The sequence below is a fragment of the Phalacrocorax aristotelis genome, chromosome 1 (assembly GCF_949628215.1).
Source record: "Phalacrocorax aristotelis chromosome 1, bGulAri2.1, whole genome shotgun sequence".
In the NCBI taxonomy this organism is placed as follows: domain Eukaryota; kingdom Metazoa; phylum Chordata; class Aves; order Suliformes; family Phalacrocoracidae; genus Phalacrocorax; species Phalacrocorax aristotelis.
In genome coordinates this window covers 168447440-168461632 of record NC_134276.1, presented here as the reverse complement: position 1 = coordinate 168461632, position 14193 = coordinate 168447440, and positions in this window count along the sequence as shown.

Below are 14193 nucleotides of genomic sequence, written 5' to 3'. Positions count from 1 at the left end.
GATTTTCTAGATAAAACAGGCCAAACGTCTGGCTTTCAAGACTTGGGTTAACCCAAGGGAGAAGGGCATGATCTTACGTGACTTTTTTTTCAGCTGTGATTTCTGAGTTCACATGAGCTGGGGACTCCACACAAAGTCAACAGGGAACAAACAGCACAGATTACAATCACAATAAACCCTCCTATTAAAACCACCCATCTTTGCCTTGGCTGTAAATCTTCACACGTGTCAACCTATTCTTTGGTCGCATTCACAACAAGTAGCTGTGATGTTACAAAGAAACTTCCCAGTCACTTGAGGAACGGGTAGCAAGAGCTGTTGAACTTGTATAGTTACACAAATTCCTATCTCTAAGTCAGGAAGCTTGTTAATATACCAATAAGAAAAGGTGGGGAGAGGAACGCGCATGGAAGAAGAGCCACACACATACCAGCATTATGCCTTCTCCTTCAGGGGAGAGTGAGTCAGAAATTTTTGCCTTCCACACATCCTTACTTTGAAGTGGTTCATTTTGGCTTGATTTGACTGTGCAGGAGACTTTGCAAACCAGCATTTGTGCTGATACTGTCAGCCCTTCGGTGGGTAATGAATCTGGTGTAGACAGCCACCACAGCACTGCCCAAAACATGTTCAAAAACATCAATCATGGGGATTACACAATGTATTTCATAGCTATTTACATGCAGAAATCTCACCAGCTGGGTTAATCTTGTAGAAACAAGTACAATTAGATGATATTTTATATGTATTTTAAAGGCTGAGCCACAGGGCTCTGCGCCAAGCCCTGCTCTCATAAACAGCAGCGTAAATCCAGAGCAACTCCCTCAACTTCAGTAGAGATTACATCAAAGATGAGCCAGGATTCATATTCTAGGTTGCTTCCCACTGCCTACACACAGCTTGCTATGTTGCCTAAACTGAACCCTGGCTGCCTCATTTCTGGCACCTTAAAGGAACAGTTACCAAATATGTACATATATATCTATTTATATATCCATACCTATATCTATATAAATAGTGTGAATTGTTAGCAATGCTGGAAATAGTAGCCTAACACCAAGAATTTACTGGTATAGATTTTACATTTCAACAAGTGCGCATGTTCTTGCGCGTGCACCTACGTGACGTTCATACAGACAATAGATTTTATAGATGTGTATGTGAGCCCTGAAGAAAAGGAAGAGAAAGGGACTTTAAGAAAACAACAGAGAGGGATATGACAGGATGATTTCAAGGTTATTCTTCCAACCTTACAGCAGTGACAAGCAACAATCAGGATGACTATACTGGGAGGAAAAAATCTCGTGTTATATAGTGCATTTTGGACCTTTGGCAGGACTTTTAAGTCAGTTTTCCCGTTTCCTAGTGTAGTCCTTTAATAAGGATTTCCTGTGGCGTGGGTAGGACAGTCACACAGCAAGAGCTTACAGATAACCTATTTTTAGTTGAATTTCCTACAGGTATTTGGCTCTTCACATGATTACAGAGCCTGGAGATCTGTCCATCTTTCTCCTTGTGCTCCTCAATGACTTTTGGCCAGTTGCAGCCATATTAGAGAGATGTAGACTTCTTAAATATATTAAATTCCTACAGGTTTTGTGATCTTTTGTTACTTGGCGGAGGAGAAAGACCTAAAATAGTGCTGTTAGTGTGAGCTCTGAACACTATTGCTAAATGTTAAGGGAAGCCACCCAGGAGAAGGGAAGTTTAAATACTGCAGTCACAGGAAATGCTTCTGTCAGAGCTTGCTCTGTACGAGGTGCAGAACGTCATTAGCCACTGAGGCACAATAATCAGAGCTCATCAGTTCTGCTCAGGAGACTGCTTCTTAAAACAATGGGAAATACCATGCTTTGCCCCCCACAAAACCTGATAAGGTGTAGAAAAATAAAATCTGAAAGGGATTTTAAATAATTACTCTACTTATCTAATAAATCTCTAGTAATTTTGTAATTTGAAGTGACTGTTTAATAGCTGCTTTAAAAATCTACTCTAAAATGGTGTCACTGATTTGTTTCTGTGTATGGAGTTCTCCTTTATGGTCTTTAAAAGCAAACTTTGCATTGTAGCACCTTGCATAGGAATCGCTGGTGAGCTCAGAAAGATTTATTGAGGTTGGGTTTTTAATCTGGAGTTTTCCAGGAGCCTTGCAGATAGAACCTTGATTCAAATATGACTTTTGTAGACCACACTCACCTTAGCAGATAAAACAGTCACTGGATTCACATCTCTGCACTGGCTGACCCCTAGGACCTCTGCCATTCCCTGTGGAGGCTCCCTGTGCCCATTGCATCCTCTCCCATGTCTCAGCATCCACTTAAGATTAAATGATCAAGCCAGTTCTCAAGATTTCAAAGAAACTCTTGAAAATAGATATCCCACAGCTTGACCTTGCAGCTCTTTGGGCAGTGGCTGGGAAATATGAACTCCAACTTTGTGCCTCCTTGTGGCTGTTAACTGTGAAGTTTAAAGCTGACATATTAGGCACTGAAAACAAACAAATCATGTGCTTTTAATTTAGTATTCAACTAAATAAAATTGGAGTTCCTGTAGCTCATCTTCAGGCGGAAAAAAAAAACCACACCAAAAACTTTAGTTTTTCAAATGCCAACAAGCCTCACAAGAATTTGTATCCAAGTGTCACAGATAGCAAGCACCATGCTGCAAAGCATACAAAAGCATGAATTCATCCGTTGGATCCTCGATGAGGGTGTACTGTACTCATACTTCAAAAAGAAACATTCAATTAATTTCCAGGAAGTCAAACTTTCTAAACTATAAAACTATAGATACAAACCTAATGCTTGCAGTCAATACTGATACGCTTTGTTTGCTGCTGAAAGAGACACTTTCACCTTGTTAAGCAGCATCTCCAGAGCCCTCCCCTTTCCCATGGGACACATGGTGCTCCCATCCCTACTCACTGCGGTCGCAGAGACGTACATTTCTGTAAGGCCTTTCAGGGCACATCATGCTGTTCTACAGACGTACTTTTTGCCCGTGCTGAAATCCTGTGGAGAAACGGGGAAAGGACGTTCCTTTTGAAAACAAAAAAAACCCCAGGCAAGCAAATAAAATATCTGTTGACACCTCACCATGCCAGCACTATATGTTTTTGCTCTCTCGGGCAGCCTGCTGGCAGAACCACGTCGAAGTCAGCTAAACCAGCCACACAGTGAGCTGAAATGATTGCTTTCCTACCACCTTTCCCAGTGGTGGCAAGGAGCCAAAGACCATGCCTTATCTGTTGGACCATGCCCTTCACCATGTCAAGAGCGTTGCTTCCCAGAAGACTCATGTGGGATCTCCACGTACTGTCCTCAGCCAGCCAGTGGGCTCTGGGGGCTGCTGGACCCCGCAGGGCACACTGACCTTGCCTGCATGCCACCTCTGCTGAGCATCTTGAACCTGTCGTGGTGCCAGAATGGGCAGAGCTTGGGCTCCCCAGCTGTGCCGAGCACTGCCCTTTGAACGGGGAGTAGCAGCAGCAGCCTCTCATGCCTGGGGATGGCTTGGCCACCGACTGCTGGCTGCGGTGTTACTCATTATCCCAGCCGCACGCATGGCTGGAGTTACGATGATTTCTACCGGCTTGAGGATAAAACTCTAAATGTACAATTTCCTGCCCTGAAGGCCTTGGCTTTCAAGGATATTTAAAATGTGGGCCTCTCATTTAGATGAAAAAGAGGAATAAGAGCTTAAATCTTGCTCAGGTACTGGTTTTAGACTCTTCTCATCGCTTTCCAAACAATCCCTCTTAAGCCAGGAAATTTAACAAAAACAGGCTTGTTCAGTTGCATGTACATAAACCAACTAAAACTGGAGCTGAAGGACAGCAGTAAGAAAAGAGTTGGGGTCTGGAAGGCAAAGGCCTAATTAGCTGTGGTGTGTTACAAGGTCTGATAACAAATACAAAGCAGAATGGTTTTTAGATGATCTGCATTGACAGGGAAGACTCCTGTTGTTTCTTAACCAAGGAGGAGAGTAGTAAACCTCTTGCTGTGCCAGTTCTTAGGACTGGAATGCATTGTGACTAAGGAAAAGAAAAGCAGCTCTGACACTTTTAACTGATGAGGGTTTTTTTAATGAGACTGGCTGGCCTGACTTTCATATGTTTGATAGACATGTGCAGGGTTGAGTGGAGGTTGCTTCATAATTGTAACGATACTGCAAAGCAAATGCAGGCAAAGTTATGTGAAACCAGTCGAATGTGGTGCTCTGAGTACTGCAGACTTATACTTGCAGACTATATCTAATGAATATGGAAATTGGCTTATTTGGAGAAAAAAGTGTTAAAACATGGTTCCTTGGAGCTCCTTATCAGGCTCCTGTTTTGACACTTTTTTTCACCTTGTGCCTGCCGTGCCAGGCTTCTCCAAATGCGGAGTTTGTTTGAATTCTCAGTTCTTAGTACTCAATTTTAGCAGTAGAGTTCATTTGGATTTTGTCTGTTTTCTGCTGTGCTAAAACACAGTTACATGAAACTGACAGTTTTTTAGTGGATGAACCTAACAAAAACTATCAACATTTACAACACTTAACCTTTATAAAAACCATTATCAGAAACTTCAATAAACAGTTAGGAACCTGCTCATGTTTATGTTGACAGTGAGTCTTCTGAGTTAAAGCAGGCCAAGAACAAACCTCAAAGAAGCTGGTGTACATGAACTGTAAGCTTTAAACAGCAGTTAAAAATCTACTTGTCATCTAAGGCCCCTCAGAGTTTTTCCCTTATTTTGTCCAATTCAGGAGTTCCATTTCTTAATTTGTACAGGTAAGCCTTCCTGAAGAAATAAAAAGCAGAAGGAGGAAATACTCCATCTATATCCTAGCATCACACTGGAGTTCAGCATCACTGGGTGCAGTAACTTGTTTTGATGAGCCAGGAAGAGGTTTCTACAAAGACTGACATTTCCCACCTCTGCTTTCTGCGGTGGATGCCACCAGCCCTGGAGCTGCCCCATTGACATCTGTACCATCTCCTGTGCTGCCAGAAGGAGAAGTCAATGACAACCTTCATTTTTGTGCAAGCTCTACAGATAGAGCTTGCAGGAAATGCAATGTGAATGCTACCCCAGCATGACCCACTTGCCCCAGGGGAAGATGCAGAGAGGGGGCAGGAGAGGAGGGTGTCCCTACAGTGGGGCAGAGGCCAGACGGCAAACAGCCCATTGACACAGCCTGTAGAGAGCTCGTAGCTGCCAGACTACCTGCCCTTAGGTGTCTGAGTGACTTCTAATGAAATGGTCTCTTGTGGAAAATAACCTTTATGCTGGAGTGCATTCAAGGCAGCAGGGCTGAGGCACCCCATCTGAAAGCCAGTGAGAATGCCGTTACACCAGCTCGCACCAGCACCCATGGAGCAGGCAGGTTGCCTACAGCCCCATGCCCCCACTGTGTGTCCTGCCATCCCCACGGAGAGAGGAGCCCACACCTTTCAAATCCTGATGCAGCAGAAGGGCACATTTGAAGTATTTATTTGGAGAACAAAAGCTTCCTTATACCTTGACAGCAGGGCTGCCTTCAAAGCCTTCGTTCAAACAGAGCTGTGTTTATCGAATTCCTCTGTGCTGAGTACAAACATGCCTGAGAATTTAATTCTTTTGTAGCCGTGAAAAACTGTGAAACACTTGGCCATATTTTAATCTGAGTCATCAGGATGGGAATTATTAGATACTTGTGCAAATTTTGCTCTGTTTTGATCAAGACTGGGCAAAAATCAAGTATGTGGGACTTCAGAGGTTCCCTGGGCAGAGAGACTCAGGAGGAGGGAAATCTCTTTTCCCCAGTGGCCTGTTTTGTGACAAAGTGTGTCATAAAATCTCAGACACGGAATAAAAAAGCCCACATATTGCTTTTGATAACTACTCACCCTCAGGCTTTCCGAACAGATGGGAGCACTAAACACCAAAATACTTCAGCTTACAAACTGGCAAAAGGCCCGGCAGTGCTGCTAACAGAAGGAGTTGTACGAGGTCTTCATTATTTACAAATTGAAATTCTTCTGGAAAGAATTACTATAATATGTAGGACATGATCCCAGGGTTTTGGCAAAATGTATTAGTAGCATGAGCTATTGATCCTAGGAATTAAATTAGATTTTGGAAGGTTAAAGTGTGATGTTGTCTAATGTATCGGGAACTTTACCTCTAATGGAAAGTTGTTTACACCTGTTGTGAGCGCTTTAGTTAATACATGAAAGTTGGCCTTTCCAGGAGGGAATTGGCCGGCCATTCTTCTCAAATGGTGCCTGTGGAAATCAGGCGAGCAGTTCTGGGCTAGGAGCATGATTTTAATATCACTGCCACAGGACCAAAACACTACATCTACTTTATCTCCTATTTTTTTGTCACAGGTAACCTTTTGGTCTCAAATATCTCATGTGGAAACTTCCTGAAAATAATCCAAAACTTAGAAAAAATATTTTAAGAGGTGGATTTTTTGCTTCTAGGTACTATCAAAACAGTTTATTTTTAAGGATTCAACTATGTCATATCAAATTAGACCTGTGAAATTATTACTGTCTTTGTAGCACATAATCAAACAGGACCTTGAAGCACTAGAAATCAAATGGTGGGAACAGAGGGCTCACCTATATGGAGTTGTTTCTGTAATTTCAGAAAACTATGGAGCCCTGGGTTCTGATGCTGGGGGGAGCTGGCAGCTGCCGACTCAGGCAGCAGTGAGGCAGCAAGATCTGCTGGGAAGGGAACGGGAAGCATCATGCAGACATTCCCTGCTTCCCCAGGAGTTTCTGCCAACACACTTCATCTCTAATTTGGGATGGGGGGATGCCCTCTGGCATACAGGTTTTAAAGGGAGTATGCCCACTGTTTATATTGCAGGCGGCAGTTCTGGTGGGTCGGGGCAGAGGGAGACACCTGGGCACAAATTCAGTGAGCGGCAGTTTTCTGCTTGTCGGATAACATCCCTCGTGATGGGGTACACATCAGCTGGAAGTGGATGCATGTCTCTCTGAATACCTTCCTCATTAAACTTTCAGTGGAACTCCTACTGTTTCCTTCAAATGTTTTGGTGTTGACGTGTTGTTTTGTTGAAAAATTCCTGTCCAGCTCTGCTCAGCATCCCTTCCTTCAGTAAGCTGTCAGCGCACTTTGATTTGCCAGGCTTATGGCAGTCACATAACAAGGAAACTTGCAATGTGAATCACTGATATAGAAGTGTCTCCCAGAGGATGCAAGTGATGGAAATCCCAGTTATTGGTTATTATTGGACCAGTGGGAACTTAGGGCTGGGAAAGAGATCATCCTACCAGTCTCACTGTAGTAAACAGAGCCCCTTCTTTGTTCCCCTGAAGCCACTAATTGCAATGGCAGTTACATTCAGGCCCCAATTTTGGGACCATCCACATGGAGTAAGGGAGACTGTCTGAAGCATTCGCATTATACTGCAGGCTCAAGCTTTTTCCAGTTTCAAGTCAGAACAAGATCTCCAGAAGGCAGTCAGACTATGATTATTTCTGCAATGCATTTCAGGAATATTCAAACCAGCTTTAGCTGAGAAGCAATAGCGCTGATTTTTTTGCAAGAGTTGTGCAAGCTTCAGCTGAAGCCTGCTGTTGCTGTGCCGTGCTTAGAAAGCTAATAGCGGGAAGGAGGCTCAGGCACTGTATCTTTGGATCGCAGCAAAGGCCGAGTATTTGTTCAGCTGTACACGTGAAGGTGGGCAGGCTCTTCCCCCTGCTGAGGAGTTTAGTAGATCTCTCACTGTTTTATTCTCCAGTCTTTGCTACAGAAGACCATGCTGCTTTTTTTTTTTTTTTTCAGGAAATCTTAGATTCCTGCTCCTGCCAGCTTGCCTGTGTGGAGCATTAATAAAAAGTAAATGACTGAGTCAGGCCTCCTTCCATGCATTTGCACTTTTGCTCCTGTCAGATCTTTTAAAAAAACACAGTCAAGTTTGACCAGTGCTATAACTAGAAAAACTCTGAAGGATGAAAATGGTCTTTGTTTAGCACAAGTATCTATGGTTTATCTACAGCTCTCTGCCGGCAGGTCCTGAGGCAGTTGAGTTGTGCTACTTTCTCCTCCCCCACCCTTCTGCTGTATTCTTCATTAGCTTAATTCTTTAAATAAATATTGTTCTTTCCCACCGTAGTGAATGCAATTGTCAATCATCTGTCAAGCGGCTTAGCAACTTAAGCCCACATCCTAAGACCTGCAAAAGCTAAAGGCACTGGCCCAGCCTGCCGTTACACCTGCTGCAAACAGGCAGGTGAGAAATGATGCAAACAGATGTCTTTATTAAGGAAAAGGGGACATGGTTATCAGTCTGGGAAAACACAACACCAATTACATTTGCAAATAGGGTCGAGTCCCTGTTCTTATTTCCCAGTAACTGCCAGTGCCCTCCCAGCTCCTACCCTAGCTGCCAGCAAAACAGTCCCTTGCACCAAAGTCCTCCCAAGGGAGATGCAAGAGGATGCAGAACCCTGAAGTGGTCGTGAGAGCTTCGAAAGGAGCTGCCTGCCCTGACATAAAAGGTCTTGGGGCCATCTGTTCTCTCAGGACGCAAGTTCATGGACAGCAATAATGACTTCACGTGGCATTAGCTAACCTGTGAGTAAATATCTCATGCAAATAAAACCCTATTGCAGCGCCTTTCTAGGGAAAAAAGACTTTTAAGATGGTGATTGGACTTGCCAGAGCAACATGAATTTGTTTAGAAGAGGATTTGGGTGTTTTGGAGGGTGTTTTCCTCCTGGTGAGGAGCAGATATCACACTGCTTCATGTTCTCTGAAAGGAGGTAACAGCCATGGATCACTCAGATCCAATACCAAAGGCCGTCCAGCAGCTGAGCTGCCATAGAGCAAGGCAGGAGTACGTATATGCCTACATACATGCGTGCATTCACGTGCACATCAGGCAGAGGACTGCCAGAGCTTTCTCTGAACGATTTCAGCAGAGTGTTTTGATTTCTACAGTCTGACACATTCCAGCCAGTTAATGAGAATCTGGGGATTTTTACTGAGCTCACATTTAGGGAATTGAGCAGACTATTTTCCTGTGGGAACATCAGTGCTGTACCTTGCACGGAAATGGCATGAAGCCACTCTTAATTTCTTTTATTTATTTTTTAAAATCCAGGATCTTGCAGAATACAAGGACGTGAAACAAGGTGATATATAACTGACAGAAAAATGCTAAATTCTTTTCAAAGGCTTGACATTGAAACGCATGCCTGAAACTCACTGTTGCATGAGCTAATATCAGGCAAGTGAAAGCAACTGGCTACGAATAGAGGCAAATTTCTGTTTAAAATATGAAATCTCCTCTGCAATCAGGAACAGCTCTGTGAAGTTATTTGTCAGGCTTTCGCCATGCTGCACTATCACGAATTGATTTCAGGCACAGGATCAGTGAAATTATACCTAGCTTGGCCTGATGCCAGCAGCAGTCAAGAAGTTATGATTTCCAGGAAAAACGTATGATTTCCAGGATGACAACACAGTCTCTATCATCTGCAAATCCAAGAACTGTAGGTCAGTGGCTCCCAATTGTTTTGTAAGAAAGGCTCACTAGAGAAAATTGGTAATATTATACGCCTGTGTCCCCCTTCCCCCAAATCATGCTTCTTTCACTCCTGCCACTTGTCCCCAGTGCTGCTGCTACCACCAGTCCCCTCTTCTTCCCTGGTTACCCAGCAAAGGATTCCCGCCACATCCTTCTCTCCCTGCCTTTTGTCATTGACTCTCAGAGGAGACCCAGGTGACTGTTCTGTCAGTGGTTTTCAGCTGGCATCTGCCCAGCTGTTGTTGGATAGGTGACGCGACAGCATCGCATTTTCGCCCTCTAACTGAAGATGCTGCAAAATGCTGATGGGCTTTTCAGTAAGTAGTTGCATATGTTGAGATGTATGTGTTTCCCATGTTAGCAAATATGCATTTTCCTAACCACTGAGGACTGCAAATAGATGTTCTCAGGTCTGAATATATCATTAGACTACTGTGACAGTATTGCATTTACATCCGGCAGTTCCCGACAGAACAAATACCACTAAAATAGTGAGGATGATATGAGGAAGCTGTTTGAAAAAATCTGCATTTGACTAAAAAAATATCTGAAACAACACTTTTCTAATGATGGTGGAGGAGATGTTTGAAGTTTGGAATAGGATTAATTGATCACGTTTTTTCACTAATACTTTTTATGAATTTGTATAACAGCAGAGATGCATAGCTTATTTTCAGCAGCTTCATCTCAAATCGTATCATAAGAATCAGGGGTTTTAACCCTCTATAACCATATGATGTTTATGAAATACCTCTTAAAGTTCTCTTTTAGATCCTTTTATTATTAATTCTGCCCACCTTTCACTTGTGCACTTTAATAAAAAGCCATTCTTCTGTGGAGAAACATCTTGTCTGCAGCTGAACTGAAGCTCGTTGGCAACAGCACGAAGAAGATTATTGTATAAACCTTTGGACAACAGGCAGCCCCACAAAACCTAGTGTCATCGACTGTGTTATAACAAAGCATGCTGTTAAAATTACAATCTCATATTTGCTGGAGAAACTAGTTTTGTCAAATGAATTGGTAGCGGCACCCAGTGGCTAAAATATAGACTGCAAATTTCACTAGCCCAAAGATTTCCCAACTCCAATGTACTCGTGTCCACCAGGTAAAAAGCTTCCAGCGAAACCCAGCGAGATGCTAGCAAGGGGAAACTGTTTCCAGCCTGCCTCACGAGTACTAAGAGTTAGGCACTTGGGTATCTGATTACCTTTGGAATACGCCCTTTTTTACTGAAACAGCTAAATACACGTACTTTCCTAACATTATTTTCTTGTGCAAATGCTGCAGTTGCCATGGGAGAGTTATACAACGATTTGCAGGAGGGGATGTGATCCATGTAATGGCAAATAGGAAGCAAAATATCTGCAGTGAGCTCCTGGCTATATATAGTATATGCTATAACACGCTACAATATTCCCTGCCTTTGACATTATATACATTTCTATTTATATATGTACATACATGTTATATAAAATTATATATGTGTGTGTGTGTGTAAATGCATGCTCATGGAGCATTCTGCATGAGACCAAATAGGTGAACCCAGAATATCAACCCCAAGAGTGCACTATTTGCTGGTCCATGTCGTTCACTATTTAAAAACTTATATGAAGTTGTGCAGTATTAACGCTTCATAAATCAGTGTGGCAGAAACACCAGGGCTGAAATACTGGCCCCTTGAAAGCATCTGCCCTACGTAGGCACAAAGGCAGCTGATGCTTGTGCTCCCCTGCAGGCTTCACCCCCCAGTCCAGGTAACAGGGGCAGCAGAGCTGCAATAGCATGGCCTGTGACCTATGTTACCTGGAGATGTGCTAAGCATCCCTTATGTGTGTGTGTAGGAAGGCTTCAGCTTCTATATCTTCCCTGCTGCAGGCAAAACTCTCACAGTCTTCCCTGAGACATGATTTTTTCACTGTATGGCCTTGGGCCTTCTGACTGATCCCCAGGATCCTTTCAGGACTCTCAGGGATGAACTCAGGGGTGGACCCCAGGGTGCTTGTCTGTAGGGGGGCACCTACTCTGACAGTAGCAGCCAGCAACATCTTGCTATAATAAAAAATGCCTTTATAAATACTGTCCTGGTTTCAGCTGGGATAGTTAAATTTCTTCGTAGTAGCTAGTATGGGGCTATGTTTTGGATTTTTGCTGGAAACAGAGGTGATAATGCGGAGGTGTTTTAGTTGTTGCTAAGTAGCGCTTACACTGGTCAAGGACTTTTTCAGCTCCCCGTGCTCTGCTGGGCGCACAAGAAGCTGGGAGGGGACACAGCCGGGACAGCTGACCCAAACTGACCAATGGGATATTCCATACCATATGACGTCATGCTCGGTATATAAAGCTGGGGAAGAAGAAGGAAAGGGGGGACATTCGGAGTGATGGCTTTTGCCTTCCCAAGTAACCATTACGCGTGATGGAGCCCTGCTTTCCTGGGGATGGCTGAACACCTGCCTGCCCATGGGAAGCAGTGAATGAATTCTTTGTTTTGCTTTGCTTCTGCATGCAGCTTTTCCTTTACCTATTCCTTTACCTATTAAACTATCTTTTCTCTTATCTAAGATAATTCTATGTTTAATAAATATTTATCAGTGAGGTATTTTCTCATCTGTTTTCCCAGGCAATACTTTGAAAATGTGCTGCCTGCAAAATGTTGACCTTATTTTGCCTTGCTCAAGCTTAGTGGCCTCTGCAGCTGTCACACTACAAGGGACCTTCCCTTTTCTTACAGTAGTAGCAGAGAGATCAGCATACCTGGGTGGACTTGCGAGAGCTTCTTCCTAATCCCTGTAAAATGCAGGATGTTCCAGTAGCATGAGAGAGTGAGAACACCTTTCCCCAAAAAACAGTCTGAAGGGGGAGAAGGAATGATAAACATGGGACTGATAGAGAATGAGATATAGAAGCAAACGCCATCCTAACATCATGCAGAATGTTACTGGCCTGAGTTCGGGATGAAGATATGAAACATGAACACATAACGCATTTTCCCAAATAAATGGTGGCATCCCTATATATACACACACATCTCCCTCTTCCAGCTATTCATTATTCATGTCTGCTCAAGCCCAGTTATATTCAGCAAGATAGAGTCAGAGCATCAATTGTAAATTTGGTGGGACACTGTGGAACCACCCAGGCAAGACCAACTCTGCCTGTCATTCCTCACCGAGGTTTACATTCTTAAATAGTGCCCAGTGATCGCCCCTTGGGAATTTGCTTTTCTGACATTTCCTAATGTCAGATCTGAACCTTACTCACTGTAGTTTTCCTGTCATGCAATCAACCACAGACAAGGGGAACAGTTTCCCTTCCTGTTTCATAGTTGACAATCATTGCAACCCTTCTCAGTTTACTCTTTTCTCTCTTCCTCTGGAGAAAAACGAATTCAAAACAATTCTAATTAATCCAGTCTTGCCTTCAAAGGCCTATTCTGGTTTTTGTTGCTTTCCACTGGTTCTGCTCCTTGAAGGGCAGTGTCCACAAGCAGAGGAAACACATCAGCTGCAGCCTTGCCACTGCTGAGCAGAGCAGAAGGATAGCTTCGTGCTCTTGCAGACAATATTTCTGCATATGCAGATGTTTCATCTCCAGTGCTTTTGCACAAAAGGGTGATGCTGTTGACTCATATTCCAGCTTGTGATAGGATCCCCATAGGCACTTTTCTGTAAAACTGTGGGTTACCTTGTTTGTCCCAACCTTGTGCCTGCAACACCGGTTGTTTCAGTTTCATGTGGAACCTACTTTCAAGGAACTTGCATCATCTTTCAAGCCATGAGTTTTTGCAGCCAAACAAATTATGTGGGGTTTTCTTTTCCTTTATTGAATTTCATTATATTTTTCCCCCAGGCTACTTCTCCAATTTGTAAAGATCATTTTGAATTATAATCCTGTCCTCCAAAATGTTTGAAGCCCCTCCCAGTCTGGTGGCTGCCAACACTCATTGCAAACAATGTCCCCAGGAGACTTGAACACAGCTGTTAAATGCTAACTTTTTGCTGAGCTGCATCAACTATTGGTCAGGTTTGGAAAGTATTTTCCTTAGGATAGATTAAGAGAATCTAAGTACCTTGAAAAAGGAGAGACTTTATTTACTGCTACTCTACTAAAGGAAGAGACATCTGGGCTGGCAAACTATGTTGATCCAGAGCAGTCCCACAAAGATTGTATTTCTTGTGGCTCTTCCATGTGTAAAAAGCAAGCTTCTTGTTTTGCTCTTAGAGCTACTGTCTGTCTGGCCTCCACATACTTCTGTAACAGATCTAATTCTTGAACTGTGTTTTTGAATCCAGGCCTAACTGCATATATGTCTTTTTTTTTTTTAAGACAATGGTTCAGAAGCTTTTTGTACATGTTGAGAGTTCACAGAAATACTTAATAGAAGTGCTCATGCAGAAAACTTGTTCTCACTACAGTAAATTTCGGATCAGGATGAGCTCTTAGCTTCTGGGTCACTATTGCGTACTTTATACTATCACAGAATAGCATTTTTCTCAATGTGTACTTTTGATGTAGTGTCATGTTATCTGGAGGATGATTTGGATGGGAGGTGTCACAATAGATTATTTTGTTAATTAATGAGTAAAGAGTTTATAAGATAAAATGATAAGTATATAGAGAACATAGAGATATAGGGAACACCATCACCTTTCAGGCATT